Raw genomic sequence first — 12,693 nt, 5'->3', positions numbered from 1 at the left:
CTTCTCCACGTGAAAAAAGGAAGGGAGGGTGTGGGGGGGAAGCAAGGTCTATATAGGTCTGCACAAGCATGGTGTGTTATTTTACCAAAGTAATAAATACCTCATAAATGTCTGCCTCAACAATTTTAAACCAACTTTAGGCAAGAGTTAAGGTGCTATACTTTTAATTTCCTCTGAAAAAGAAGTTGGTTTTATACTTCAGACAGAAATGAGAATCACTTGAATCCAAGTCTTTCACTTGGTTACATATAAGAACATTAGAGGAAAAGGCAACCTCTTTTACCTCGGTCAGCAACATCCTTCAGCCTTTGAAATAATTTGGAAAAGAATTTCTCCTTTCTTCATAATCTGCAAATGCAGAAGCAATAGGATCCGAGTAGAACATAACAGGCCTTGGTCCTTCATTGTTCATAGTGAAAGTAGCTGGAAACTTTCTGAGATCAAGACCCCTGCCCGAAAAATAAGCCTGGAGCGTTCTGAAAAACTGAACATATTTCATATGTGAAAACAGAGCATGCCCAACAGACATTAATTATTTCTAGTGACACAAAGTAGATGTAATATTTGTTCCTATGTGGAACAATTTTGATCATAAACTGGTACAATACAGGCAATACAATTCAGACATGTCCACTCTGTCCATGGCTTGTACACATGACGTGGTGTCCAAAGGCCACCAACTTTTTACTGATCATCTGTGCTCCCCACTGAACCACAGAGGATTCAAACTGTACCCCTTATAAAAGAAGCACAGCAAAACACTTGCCAAGGGCAAACAGTGCAGTTCTGTTACACGTTCCTCTAAGAGTTAGCAACAGGGGGCAATTGATTTCAACAGGCCCCTTAGATCACTTCAAAGGAGAAATTAATGCTTCTTAAAAACAGCGAGGAAAAAATTGTGGGAAACTGCCTTTTTTTTTTTTTCCTTTAAAAAATTCCTTATAAGATCTTGTAAATGTTCCCTTAATAACATTTTCTTAGCTGTAATTAACTTTCAAATCTTTAGTCACTATTCATGACAATATGTCAGATGCAAACTTATTTGGACTTCCAGAAGACGAGACAACATGCAAATCAATAGAGTACACATTTGAGAGAAACATAATAATCATTCCTCTTCTGTTTCAGAAAACCAGTGATTGTATAATCAAAATACATTTTTAAAACTAAAGCTACTGGATAGAGATACGAGGAAGTTTTGTGCACTACGGCACACCGAGAATCTCTTCAGTTAAGGGGTACATCTTGACTGAAGAACACTCATCCAGTTCCAGTTATTGACTATACAAAGTGCAGTTACTAACACTACATTTAATGGGCCCCTCTTACCTTTAAATTTAGAAGATAAAAATTCTCATGATGGAAAACACAAAACCCACATAAAACTTCGGCTATCTTTCTTGCAGTATTTCCTTACCAGGTCTCTGTTTCTAGGGTTATCTAGAGGTTTCCACTTTTCTTCTGGTTGGAAAGGAGCACCCTTTGCCAATCCCCTCACAGCCAATACTGTATATAGACCCAGGAGCACCACTTTCCACATGTTGAAGAGGTGAACACACTATCTGTAAGAAGGACAACGAACCAGACTCCTTAAGTCCTACAGAGCTGTCACCAGTAACAAATAGAGCAAGCATGACAATCCAGTGGAGTGCTGAAAATAAATTATCCATGGCAAGGAAAACCTGCCTACTGCAGATTACATGTGTGCTATCGACTTTTTTGGTTTTATGATCATGTATTAGGAAGAACAAATTATTCTAAAGAAGTGTTTCCCATACCAAAGCTATTTCTAGACACTGGATTCTCTTTTCAAAAAGGAGTAGTATGACATTTAACACAAAGTATTTACATTTGTTATTACATACAGCTATTTTCATTGGCTGATTAGTTACAGCATCAGATATTTGCATTCTCCATGGAGCACACAAAAATACATCTTGAGACCCAGATAGCTCAAGTTTTAAAACTGCGTGAAATGAAAATGTATTACATGTATTAGTAAGTGCAATAATACAGTCTGGTATAATATACAAGAGACCCATTTCACAACTTGATTCAAGAAAAAACACCACCTCCCTTTCATGTTCTTTAAAATAAAGCTTACCAGTGATTTTGGCTCTGGCTTGCCCCTTCTTGGTTAGTCTCCTTGTAATCTGTGAACAAACTGATCTCTGCACTTATATTTCTAGTGGACTGTAGGTGGGTGTCAATGACGTTAGCAGGAGTTCAAAAATACAGTAATGATTCCATTTCCATCTATGACATAAAGACCCTTGAGAATTTCATCCTTAATACTCTTAAGACCTGTTGCTATCGAACAGTGCAGTGCAAATTCCTCATATTGCAGAAGATTGGTGGTAAGCATATAATAAGTTTAAAACAATTCCCAGCAGAGATAACAGAGCTGTATCAAAATATTACTTTTAATTAAAAGTAATTAGCCATGTCTCTAAAAAGGTGACTAACAGGCTGGTTGAATGGTTTTCCAGCAAAATGAGATATGGATCATTTTCCTGATGCTGGAGAGAGGAAAGTAACATCTGTTTCAAGATCCAAAATCGTATCATTTTAATGAAAGTGTTGCTTTCCTACCCTGATTTTATCGGCAGTCAATATCCTCCTGTCACAGTAGGAACTAAGACAATGACTGCAAGCAGGACTATGCTAATTTACCTTTGCCTTATTTTATAGCATCCTTCATCTCAAAGCTGCTTGAATTTTTTGCTTATAATTTCATTATACTCTTCTCTCCACTATTTAGACAGTTCTTTAGTTAGTATCACATAAAATATATCATTAAATAGACATGTTAGAGATTTTCGGCCATCATCTTACTCCACATTATAGATGTTTGTTTCTGACTAGAAGCTTTACATCTTTCTTTGGTTTAAATTTTGAAAGCAAAACAAAAACCTAGCACCACCCTTCTAAGCAGACTAAGCTGTGGATATCCAAACACCTTTAGTAACAGTTAACAAAATCCTAGCAGTGTTATTTTCACTACTGCAGTAACAAATACAAATCAAAGTAAACTTATCCAGCTCATGTATTTTTTTAGATTTGGAATTAAAAAAAAAAAAAAAAAAATCCATCAAACCCCATCGATTACCTCTCGTAATAGACAACTTCCAGACAGTAGACTCATCAAGAACCAGAACAACAGTAGCAAGAGAAGATCTTGTCAAAGAGCAGGCCCCAATGTGAAGGAACTGTCTTTGTTTATTTTTGATCTAGTTACTTATTTCCAGTTTTATTTTGTGGAAAATTTACCTTCTAAATCAACCAGAAGTAGGAACAGGTTCCTCTAGAGGAAAAAAAAATAGCCAAAACAACAGGCAGTTTTCTTCCATTTTTTTTTTTTTTTCCTCTCCCTTCAATTCTTTTATTCATTTGATTTAGTGAGAAAGAAAAGCCTGGGGGCTATGCAGTATATTCAGCTAGTAAAATATACCAAAGTAATCTGTAAATCTGAAACAAGCTTTATTACTGTAGGACTATTATGTAACCCCCCCTAACAGAATTTAGGTAGTTTGGTTGACTGATGAAGTATGCAGATAAGCAAGAGATTGAATTAGCATGGATTTTCTGTGAGCTGTCTTAAAAAAAAATCCCACAAACTTGTATTGTTGCTTTCTGAGCTACAAGGGTCTGAGAAATTGAGCTAAGTCTGTTTAGACTTAATGCTCATTTTAATGTGGGATTTTTGATAGCCGTTTTTGCTGAAAGGTTTTTGGTTGGTTTTTGTTGGTGAGGTTTTTTTGTTTGTTTGGGGTTTTTTTTCTTTTTTTTCCTTTTTTTTTTTTTTTTTTTTTTTTTTTTAAAGAATTTCATTATAGCTCTTTCCTTCAGTGAAAGACAAGTATAAGTGGAACACATTCAGCTTTCCATCTCTCTCGTAGGTGCCCCAGCAGCTTTCCAGTATCTGAAGAGCACCTACAAGAAAGCTGGAGAGGGACTCTTTATCAGGGCACATAGTGATAGGATGAGGGGTGATGGCTTTAAACCGGAAGAGGGGAGATTTAGAATAGATATTAGGAAAAAAAAAAAAAAATAAAAATCACTCTGAGGCTGGTAAGGCACTGGAACAAATTGCCCAGGGAAGTTGTGGATGCCCCATCCCTGGAGGTATTCAAGGCCAGATTGGATGGGGCTTTAAGCAACCTGGTCGAGTGGGAGGTGTCCCTGCCCATGGCAGGGGGATCAGAACTCTATGATCTTCAAGGTCCCTTCCAACCTAAACCATTCGATGATTCTAAATGAAAATATTATTAGTATAGTTACACTGATTAGACAAAATTGCATACTCCTTTGAGAACAGTAACTAGTTTAACAAATACTTTCCAAGCCAGATGTTAGCGTGCTGCCTTTTCAATGCAGCCAAATTTAAGCACTAGGTTTTTCTTGACAAATTATGTATATAGACACACATCTTCAGTAACTTGAATCTTTTGAAAGTGGCTATACTAATTATATAGCCCCTATGGCACAGTAATATTCATGTATATTTGAATTAAATTGCACTGAAGCTGAAAAAGCTCATAGCTTTGCTTGTTCATTTTCATGCAGGTTACTTCAAAAAGGTAAAAAACTTGTTCTAGAACAAAAGGCAAATTTAAAACTAATTAGTTTAGCCATAGAACAAGTTTTATACATACAATGCTCTATATAAATATATTATTCACCAAACATTTTCCATTTTATTGCATTTCCCATTCATGATGACAAGGCAGGTATAACAGCCTAAAGTGCATGAGATAAGATATTGAGACAAGCTTCATCAGGTATGATTTTTATTGTATTGTAGTCAAGATGTGAAAAAAGTGTGTTACGTAAAGTACTGCTCTAATCACAATGCTTTTGTTAATTTCTGCTTAGAATCCCAAGTATTACAAGTTGAAAAGAAAAGCACCAAACTGTTTCACATGAGTACCTGAGCAAAGACTAAAGGCAAATGTTCATCATGACACTTATTAGCATGTTTGTACAACAGAATTGCGGGTAACATTCACAACACTGTACAGAGTATGAATTGTAAGTGGCACTTTTTGTGAATCACAACCATTTGTACTAATGCAAACATGTTAGAACATCATACAAAAATATACAGAAGTGCTTATTTAGCAGAGCATATGCTATACAATGTAGTCTAGGTCATGCACACTTAGGTTAAAAAAGAGACAAGTAAAAAAATGTGAAGTATACACTGCAGACAGGGAAACCGTCAAACAAAATACAGACATCCCAGCATAGCTCCCATACAAGTTACCCTCAATTTCAACAAAGAAGTACCAGTATCTAAAAGCACAGTTTTTAAAGATTCTGAGATTTCAGCTTTCAGCAATTTCAGCATTAGCTGAAGATAACTATTCTCCAAGGTTTTCTCAGCATCTCACAAGACTTTACCAAAGCTTATCACACATTGCGTGAACTGTATCTGAGAATTCAGTTATAAACATTTTAATGAGCACAATAATTTATTACAGCATTATTCAAAATAAGACCCTGTCAACATCTCCATAAACCTGTAACTATTAAGAGTTAGCTCCACCTAAAACACCAGGTTTACACTAGCTATATAAGAACTCAAAACAGAGGAAGAATTAAAAACATGTAAGACAGGTTGCTTGTGAAGCAATAGATTTTTCCAAAGATGACATACATGTTCTTCAAAGTTTTAAGTCCTCTTAACAAAAGCAAACAATCAACCAACAGTACCCCCACCAGCACCAATTACCCAAAATAGGTAATTTGAACAACATTATTCTGTCTTCGTGCTTGAAAAAAAACAATTAAAAGGTAAGCAATCAAGTTAGTAGGCATACACAATTTTTCTAGGCTAATCATCATATATAAAGGTCTTAAAAGTAGTTCTGCCCTCTCAATGACTTCAATACTAGCATATTCCTGTAGCTAGGAAATCAACAATGGCTAGGATTACTGAAAGAACATAATCACAAAAGAAAGACTAGAAAGTTAGGTGACTGGAACGAGGGTTTTAAAAGTCCTAAACTAACACAGGAAGTCACAGGGACAACACAAAAGTTGTGTGTTTTCCGTTAAGCCACAATATCAGCACCTTTGTGGCAGCCAGGTACAAGTTAGTTCTCAATAAAAGGTTAATAACTTTGATTTATATTGCTTCAAACAATTACAGCGATCAGCTGACATGCCATCATTTCGTGTGCATCTCTAAACATCCACAGTCTAATGATAAGCTTTGAGATATGGCATCTTTATTCAAGATCCAGTGTTATGTAGTACTAATACTGGGGAATTAAAAAAAGGCAGAATTTTGGAGGTTGTGTTCAAAACATACAAAGAATCCTAGAGAGACACATAAGAAAAGCCAGTGGTGGCTTTTCCCGAGTTCTTCATATTAAAAATATACATAAGAAAACCTTTTACTATATTAAAAAAAAAGATTTTAAGATCCTGACTATTTCTGGTTTTCTTTAATGAATTGAGAAGAACAGAATGTATAAAATCCCCCACCCCCAACTTTTCAGGGTTTTATATATGAATATTTTCCCTAAAAAGTGAAATTTGTTATTCAAACTGCTGGAGCTTTAAAACAACAGATCAACCCCACTCCACCCGCCCCAAGAAACCACCTTCTAGTTTTCATCTCACACTGGTGTACATATTGATACACAATGGCTTACACATAATATTTTGCTTAAACTACAATTATAGAAAATTTTTATTTTGAAGTAAAGAACAAAATTTTTAAAAATAGTTTGACACACAGACTTCAAAGTTGACACAGATATCTGAGACTAGTTTTCCTTCCTTATTTTTCTTTTTGTCATAATAGAAAGATTTGAGAAATTAAGGTCTGCTAAAGCTTTCTGACTTCGGTTGGTGTCATCCCAAACCACAAATATACTGTAGTTATAAAATTTCATTTCTGTAAGTGTAGTAAAAAGGGGTCAAAATAATTTTTTTTTAGAAGTATTTTCTCCAAATCAAGTTTCAGTATGATCCACACAAATATTTTTGGTCAACTTCAAAAATCAAATATAAGGCTACGGAAGTCCACAGGCTACAGTCAGGGTGTATTAATTTACTGGATTAAGGCACAGGGTTGTTTTTTTTTTGCTCTAGAAAGCTACAAGTTTAAAGTCACAGTGAGAAATTTCACATTTCAGTTTTGGTCTGGCACTCTAATTATATGTGTCACATGTACTACTTGTAGACTTTTGTAAAATATTTCAGCCGTCAGGTGCTGCAGTCTCAAATACTGTTTTCACACTCAAAATAACGTAAGTGGAAAATACTGAAGCCTGAATTGATCCCAAAATAGTGCACTTACCATTTTATAACATTAAATATCAACACACTTGCACATTTGAGACTTAATATATATTAACCCTGAAATTATTTCAGTTGGAGGGAAAAAAGTCTTTGCTGGTATTTCAACAAACATGCAAAACTTGAATAGAACAACAGTCTACAGGACAGCTGCTGTGTATCCTCACTAGGTCAGACATGGTGCCTACTGTTATTGTGAACATTATGTTTTGTACTACAGCGGAAAACTGCAAACCAAGGATAACTGTGTATGGAAGGAGGAATTGGAATGATGTGCCACAAAATAACAAATTTGTGTCTGCCATTCCTGACTTTTATGGACACAAAATTAGCTCTGATACCACAGAATCTAGACTACAAGCTGCCAATAACTGTAGAGAGGCCACGCTTACAAGATTTGTTTATGACAGCATAAGTACCAAAAACTGTCCGCGTTTAAGAATGCGGAATGAGACCCTAAATCTTAAGCAAAATTAAAATCAGAACATCACAGCTTTGACTCAGGTTTTCATGCTACAAGGCAATAAGCACATATTTGAGGCAGTTACATGCTTAGATACCTGAAAAATTGAGGTCTGGGTAGATTTGCTTAAGTAAGAGCTATAGAATTTTCTCCTTAAATGATTAAAATTTATTTTTAAAAGCAGTGATGTTTATTAACAGGATAAAACGTATAGATTTTATTTAAGATTTAAGATAAATAAGATTATTAAAAGCTTTGAATACATTCTTCCATAATTAGGAATATAAATCAGAAAATATAATATTTGTAAAAGATTTTCAAATAAACTTTTATAGATTTTAAGGATTCTTTTATGAGTACTAGCTTAAAATTCTGGGTCTAAAAAAAGGTAGAAAAACCTATTTTACTGTAACATAAAAAAGAATCTGTTCTTAATCGTCATTCACTGGCACACATTTCCAGAGGTATGCAAGAGCAGCATGTAGCTTTGGTGACAAAAGTATGTCTCCCCTAAAGGAATGGTGGTGACAGTTTTAAAACCTTTTACGGTACAGTGCTAAGTGCATATAAAAACTAGCTAGATTATCTCCCAGAAAAAGAGAGAAGTAAGAAGTCAAAGCAGTAAATTAACTAACATTCATCATGAAATGGAAGATAAGCATTAAGAATTTAGTCTGTTTTACAGCTAACAATTTTCTAGTAGCTTAGTGACTTAAAACAGCAGCACAATTGTTGTATAGATGCTATAACCGCTTCCAAAAATATTTTCAGTAACTCGGAGTATTGAAGGTCCATAAATGGCTGGTTTTTTCCTCAGTATGAGACAAAAGTCTGAACACACCCATCACTGTATTGAAATAAACTTGATCAAGTGAAAGCTTCTCAAACATTCACAGGCACATAATCGACTTTATTCTGTCCTGTCAAAGCTTAGAAGCAGATGTATCAGATTTCAGAAAAAAGCCAAGTAACAGGTTCATAACTTTGTTACTGGCAAACACATGGAAAATTAGACTTCATATCAAATACCGACGTATGCAACAGTGCTTTTTGGGTATTTTTGGTTTTTTGTTTGTTTGTTTGTTTTTTAAACTATCAGTATTTTTTATTTTATTTTTTAAACACTGACCTTGAAGGTAGCCCAATTAGGTTATAGTTGAAAAGTTCACTTAGACATACAGGCAGCCTCTATGTCTTCTACAATATACTACTGCTACATTCTTTGGGGTTTTGTTGTGTTATTTGTTTGTTTGTTTTAAAACTTAGCAAATTAATAATTTGGAATTAATTGCTACATGTATCAGCTCACTCTAAACAAAAATCAGACCAGAACGCTAAATATTAGAATATTAACTTAAATTCCAGTTACTACTATTTTTTTTTGAAACAAAGCAAACAAACAAAACCCTAACCAAAACCCCCCGAAACAATCCTCCTTTTAACAGGACACTGAAACGAGACATACTGCAACGAGCTTTTAAATCAAAACTGGAAATACCACCTTTGGACAACATTCATTCATTGAGTTTCACGGTACATTTAGTAATTGCAGTTAAGAGGTAACAATTTTTCCTTACCAGACAAATATAGACCTTTTATGAACTGATAGCTACAGGTATAGCTACTATGATTGCAGTGTGATAAGACTATAAGAAACACATTTGATCATATCAACCAGAAAAGATTATAGACTTCAAGAGCAATTCAGGATATGGAGATTTCATTAAAAGCTGTTCATTAAATCTCCCCCTTCCCCTGCCAAAGAAAGATTCTGCTGTACATATATGCTGCACCTAAAATTAGTGACATTTGGTACTCTAGGTTCTTACCCTGTTTTGTTTATTCTATTTCTGATAGCTTATAAAAAAAATGTTAAAAGAGCCACACAATTATTTCCTGTTTTGCGTGCATCCTGAGGTACAAGCCAAAAATGGTGGCTTAATCTCAACCTAAATGCTTGATTACATGGCATAATTTCCAGCTAAATGTGATTTACATCCACAGAGAACAGTGGGTTTGCAAAATTAATATCTCAAGTTCTGAAAAAGGAGAGAACAACAGAATTCGGGTCTGCATGTTAATAGAAATCTTCCCTTATAAAGCAAAGGTCTAATCCATTACCAGTTAATTCATGTCTTGATAATCTAAAATTTTAAGAATAAACTGGGATTTTAACTTAGTTAAAGTTACTAAGAAACATTACAATATATTTGCCAAAAGCTGTTTTATAAATGCAGCCTACTCATAATAAAGGATATTTCAGTAATATTTACACTTCCTTCTACATGTAATTAAAAGTATTTATATTGAATTAGTCTATGTTTCTGCTGGGATTATAATTGTGAACAGTGACAGAACTAGAGATTCACATAACAGAAGCCACTTCTCCAAAAGTAACAACAAACAATCATTGCATTTTACCTGAAAAACAATTTTAGATTCTTATAAAATTTTATCCTTTTCAGCATGGCAAGTAGGATAATTCGTCCTCTCTTAGAATAGGATGAATTGTTCTCTGGACTTTTTCTAATCCTATCCCCTTCCACCGATTATATAGAAAATCTAGTTGGGATTAGACACCTAATCTCTCAAACAGCTGAAATTACACAGTCCACAATCACCGCAAAATCCAGATGCACATCTCTGAGCAGTATTCATCTAGCAAATGACACAGAATGCATTTAAATCCAAAGCAACAGCAAGACTTATCCTTCTTTCCCTTGTGAAGGTAAACCATCTCTGAAACATCTCTGAAAAAAGGGAGCATTGAGAGATGTGATAAATTCTGTCATCTAGGATCTCAGACTCAGGATTATATCTATTTCTACCTCCAACTTGGAAATCGGGTAGGAATCTATGCAAGATTCTGTAACCCATTTAATGAAGAGTGATAAAACCCATCAATACAATTCCCAACTTTAAAACTATCATAAGATGAAAAATTCAGTATTATTCTATGCTGCTGTAATTTACTAAATTTTACATTGTGGCAGATTTTGGAAGTTATCAAAGCTCCTACATGCAGAGACTGCTTGCTCTCCTTATTCTGATTATTTTATTCCACCAACAGCTCTAACGAATGGATTCCTGCATAGACAGCCTATTAAGATGGCAAAACAAAATCAGAAGTAAAATACAGTAGTAAGCCAAAAAGGACCATGAAGGCCAAGGAAAACTGTCTTCCACAGAAATCAGATCCTGCCTATTTCACAGACGGCCTTTTACCAGCCCCCAATGCGGTTCTGCCACCATCTTTCAATCACAGCCCTTTGAAAGTAGAAAAACTACACTATTCTGTGTCTGAAGAGCAATTTTTAGGTTAAACAAACTGGTGGATTTAGCTACAAGTATATTTAGACACATAAATTACCTTTTATATATATACACTGTAGCATACATTTGATTACAAAGTATCAAGATATAATCTATTCAAATACCTTTTCTGATTTACAAACACTATGGATAATCTAACCTTTTTTAAAAAAGGTTAAGACTAGAATACCAGTACGTAGATTACTGGTAACAGTGACGGTGGTTTGGTTAACTACAACAGTCTTACTCAGTTAAAGCAGTTTTAATGACTTACTGATAACTTGAACTACTGACTTGGATATAAGCAGACAAAATACATGCTTACTTCATATTTGTTCTTCATTTGAGAAAGTCACTGTGTGAATTAAGTCTTTCCAGCCAGCTCAAATAAATGGACCTTAACAACATGCTGGAACTAACTGAGGCACTTTAGGCAAGATTAATGAGATACAATAAAATTAATGGGTCAGACTGGATGCAATTCTGTATCAAGAATATACTTGATTGACTGTGGGTAGCAGATTTCCTCTTATTATTCATAAAAGAGGACTGAGCTGGTCCTGTATTTCCATATGAAGATAACAGGTATCTCAGAGCGGAGACAACTAACACAGAAGCAAGTAGTAGGCTCATCTCTACACAGAATCAATATATTTTAACCTAATGGCTACCAAGATTTCTTCTGTAGGCAAAACACCCAGGGGACAGAATTCCTTACGCATAGCTATTTTAGGCTTTGTTATAAATGGCAGTCACTGTAGCATCTAGGCACTAAGATAATACTTTATACAGAGCTAATAATTATGGTCAGTATTACCCAGTACTATTAAGAGCTTGTCCACATGAGGAAGTTAGAACTGAATGGCAAGGCATGAATTTACAGTGTTGTAACCATTCCGTATTAATTTCATGTCTGAACATTTCTTACGAGACAGCTGATTCTCCATTTACAATAGGAAAAAAAGTCCTACCTTGTCTACTTGGAAACTGCGGTATGGCAACTGCGCTGTAAACTCAAACCATACCTCAACGTTTGCTAGCATCTACATATGGACAAGGTCCAAGGAGTAATTTCAGAATTGACAAAATTCCAGAGAAAACCGGCAATGTTTTAAAACAACATTACAGCAAATTGTTAATGAATCTGCTGGTATCCTTCCTGAATAGAAAGCTACACAGAATATTGTTGTTTTCTCACTCTCACAAAAAGTAAAATGTATAAGACTTTCAATAATCTCACAAATGTTCAACTCACACTGATTGAACGAATGATTTGATAGAAATAACAGCTCTATAGAAGCAGTACATTCTAATTTGCCTAGACACAACTGTGGCAGATTTTAAATGTAGCATAAGATGATTAAAAGTATACTTGGCTGTGTATATTTTGTGATAGTCACAGTGTGCTTGAAATGTATTGAGTTTTAACCAGCATAATTTAGACCTGCAAAAGATGCAAGTTCAGAACGTACGCGCTGTATGCTATAGTGAGTAAGAAAAGTCTGTTTCAACAAAGTATAGTGAAACATCAAAGTGTCCACAAGGCAAACAGAGTATTGAGATGTTACACTAATATGATTTATGTGCTTACACACACATAGTTAATT

This window comes from Vanellus vanellus, assembly GCF_965231255.1.
Source record: "Vanellus vanellus genome assembly, chromosome: 5".
NCBI classification, from domain to species: Eukaryota; Metazoa; Chordata; class Aves; order Charadriiformes; family Charadriidae; genus Vanellus; species Vanellus vanellus.
This window is presented reverse-complemented; position numbering follows the sequence as displayed.